Below are 4,049 nucleotides of genomic sequence, written 5' to 3'. Positions count from 1 at the left end.
TGCAATATAGTGTTTGTTACGATAATAATTGTGTATATGCAAAGTCTGAGCATTATGTGTAATTATATCGTCATTATTTACAATTAATTATGCATTATAAGAAGTATGCATGGTAAATTTAAAGTGGATATAAACGTTGCGACAGAATTCAGGGGTGCATGGTTTATTTCAACTGGATATAAATTCAACATTAGATAAATTAGTGCATTATTTGATTAAAATGTTGCATTATTTACCAAGAAATTATCATTATTTAAAATTTTGTATTGAATAAGACATCAACGGGCTGCATTATTTATTCCAATAAGTGAATTTTTTAATTTAATCGTTTCGCCAGAATTCAGGGGTCCATGGAATATTAAAATCGGACATCAATTCTGCAATAGACATTTTAGTGCATTATTTTACTAAAACGTTGCATTATGACCTAGAAAAAAAAATTGGGAACAAACAAAATAATTCATCAGAACACAACTGATACAAAGTTGACTTCTTTAAATAAAAACCAAACATTGCATTATGACAGATATAAAGTTCCAATAACAAAAACAAAAACATGACCTAGTTCAAGACACAAGAAGTTGCTATATGTACGTGATATACCCTAGCCCCTAGTCTTATTAAACCCTGGGGGGAAACAAGAAACGTGTGCCAAACATCGTATCACGGTACATTTTATTCGTATGCATTGCAGTTCACATAATTTACATTATAAAGTCAATAATATGCATTACTCGCTACAATTTGGTGCATTATTCGAATTGTTTTACAATTTGTAATTAATGTGTACGTACTATACCCTAACCTCTAATCTTATTAAACCCTTGGGGGAAACAAGAACCGTGTGCCAAACAACGAAACACGGTAAATCTTATTCGTATGCATTGCAGTTCAGATTTTGATCATTATATAGTCAAATATATCCATTACTCAATACCATATGTTGTCATACATAAACTGATATTGTCACGACCGCCCCTCAGGGTTAATGAAAGCGGGTGATCGTGATTAAAAGGGGTTTCAAAGGACATTCAAAGAAGGCTAGGGTTTTCAATAAAAGTTTGACTAAAAATTTAAGTCTAATAAATAATACGACCAAGAGTATTTAGGTTTAATAAATAAAGACTAGGGTTTAGCATTTATTCAAAAAGTGTAACGAGTTTCAAACATCCCATCATAAAATAGTTTCAGAATTTAAATGAAAAGTATTTTAAGAAAAATATCACAGCGGAAGCATCCAAGAGAAGAGTGACGTCATGTGTGAAGACACAACGACACTCGGAATTTCAAAACCAAAACAACCACAGTTCATTATTAGTTCCTGCTCAACACCGCCAACCGCTCGTCGCCGCTCAACCTACATATAGGGAAAACATATGCAGGGCTGAGTACTATGAAATAATACTCAGTGGCTCATGCCCGGAAACATTTTAAATACAGTTTATGATATCATGCCATACGTAAGTAACCATCGGGGTTTTACTTTAGAAAGGCCCGAGGCACTCAAAATCATTTTTCCATTTCAAACATCGACTGATCAGTCATTTTCCCATAGACGTTAGCCATATCTGCCAATACATGACAAGGAATGCGGCCGCAAACCAGGTCACTAGACCGGCCAGCCCGTACGCTAGCACACAGTCTACCATAGGTGTACACTAATCCAAGTAGGGTTTGCTGCCCTACGAGGACCCGAATTCGATTTATAAATAGTGGCAAAAACCACATCAGATAGGCACGTAAAAACCAAAACAAGGCATGAAATCACATTTATTCTCATTGATAAAACATTAGGACATGGTCCTTATTTAAAAAGAGAGCCCACCTCGATCCTTTAGTTTTCAAGTTTCGCTTTTCCTTTGATATCACGCGTCTCGCACGAAATTTCACCTTTGGATAATGTGTCCCCTATTAGTCACTAACATGGACTAAAATCATGCATGTCCTAGATCATTCCCCTTTCCCAATCAACAATAGGAATCACATCATATCACACATCTTTGCATATCACATCACCTCATCACATATGTAAACTCATGTATGTCATTCAAGCATACAAATATAGTTGTTTAACCAAAGTAGAGATCTGGCAGCTCTGCGCAACCTTTTTGTAAAAATTATTTAAAAATCATCCGACCTCCGATGGGGCTAAAACTCTATGACAAGGCAGTAGACTCATCAAATAACATTCAGTTTAAATTTCATGTCAAAATACCACTTTTAAGTCGGGCAAACCAAAGGCGTAACCTACTGGTCGAGAAAACACGTTTTTGGCAGAATCGCGCAGTCAACTTTAAAAATTCACCATAAATTCATCGTTTAACCAAATGGGTCGAAATTTACACAAAATATAGAAGACATCACGAAGTTTATACAGGAAAAAGAAACGGTCAAATCGGAGTTCGTTTGGTTGGTCAAAAACACATCAGAACACACTGTTCGGAAATCACAGATTTTCATACTGATAGCAATTCGAATTAGGGTTTATCCCTACTCATTCAAAATCAATCTTTTCATGGTTTTGATATACAATCATGCTCAAAAGAGTCCTTAAACACATATTTTCATGAAATCGCACATCAATCACCGAGGATTCAATAAATCAACAAGCAATTGCAATCAAAACGCACTCACACATATGATTTCACATTCCCACCGATTAGACCCTTAGATCTTCATTCCCTACACTCTCTACATGCATGAGGGAGTCAAAGAAAGTCTAGATGGAGAGGATTGAAGAATATGGGTTTGAATTTACCTTTTCTTGGACGAAATAATCGGTAGGAAGCAATTAAAACCTTGGTTCTTCAACAATCTCTTGGAAAATTGATAGGATCTTGAGTGGAATGGATGAACAAGTGGGAGAAGAGATGAAAAAGGGGGTGGGGCGTGTGGGAGAGGAGAGAGGCGTGAGGGAGAGGTGGCTAGGGTTAGGTTTTAGTGTTATCTCTATTTATAGAGATAGAAAAATAATTATTCAACAATTAAATTACAAGATATGGGAAATAATTCAAATAAGGGTTGAGAGATTTGAGGGGGATGGAGTTGGCGTAAATAGGGGGAAGAAATAAGGAGGATTTTTCAAAAATTAAGGCTATTTAATTAGCCTCTAATTTAATTTGGTATTTTCACGGAGCAGAATAATATAATACGGAGCAAGAAAATAAATAAAATCCTCCCACAAAATATGGTAGTAGGCGTGTGGAAATATTATTCCCACAAGGAATAATTTCCAAATCTTTAATAGAATAAGATAAGGCAAGATTTGCTAGGATATTCCAATTAAAACATGGAAAGAAATAATTAAGGGATCAAAATAAGAATTGAATAATTTTCCTTCTCCCCCAAAATAGGAGATTTCGAAATCTCCTTAACTAAAAACAATAGGGCCGATTTTCATCAAGAAATAAATAAGATAATTGGGCTTTAGGATTTAATTTGGATAATTATCCCAAAACAAATAATTAAATCCAAGAAAAATAATTTCTCTCCAAATAATAATAATAATCGAAAATTCCCTCAATAAAAGGGCAAGGTAATTATTTATGATCCTAATTAAATCTCACTCACCATAAAATATAATTCACCATGATATATATTTCATTTCACATCAATTAATTAAAGCCACGTCACAAAATTCAACGCAATTGACTCGGTCAATTCAAAGCTAGGTCACCAATTCAATCACATATCTAATCGTCAATTAATTCGACAATTAAAGAAAATAAATGAAATCGATCTAGGGTTCGAAAATTAGGGTTTCGAAAATTGGGGCGTCACAGATATTATGATCATTATATAGTCAAATATATCCATTACTAAAACGTTGCTTATGACCTAGAAAAAAAAACTGGGAACAAACAAAATAATTCACCAGAACACAACTGATACAAAGTTGACTTCTTTAAATAAAAACCAAACGTTGCATTATGACAGATATAAAGTTCCAATAACAAAAACAAAAACATTACCTAGTGCAAGACACAAGAAGTTGCTATATGTACGTACTATACCCTAGCCCCTAGTCTTATTAAACCCTGTGGGGAAAC

At 34.4% G+C, this 4,049-nt stretch overlaps 1 long non-coding RNA gene across 1 annotated transcript; it reads right to left on the bottom strand.

Annotated features, from left to right (window-relative positions):
* Window positions 1-1,324: 1,324 nt before the first annotated feature.
* Window positions 1,325-2,935, bottom strand: LOC121786499. Its single transcript, XR_006047207.1, has 3 exons — window positions 2,759-2,935; window positions 1,826-1,890; window positions 1,325-1,357 (listed from the first exon to the last, which is right to left on the bottom strand). It is a non-coding gene; the product is annotated as an uncharacterized LOC121786499 (long non-coding RNA).
* Between the last annotated feature and the right edge of the window lie 1,114 nt (window positions 2,936-4,049).

Source organism: Salvia splendens, chromosome 22, assembly GCF_004379255.2.
Source record: "Salvia splendens isolate huo1 chromosome 22, SspV2, whole genome shotgun sequence".
Classification (NCBI taxonomy): domain Eukaryota; kingdom Viridiplantae; phylum Streptophyta; class Magnoliopsida; order Lamiales; family Lamiaceae; genus Salvia; species Salvia splendens.
This window is presented reverse-complemented; position numbering and strand designations above follow the sequence as displayed.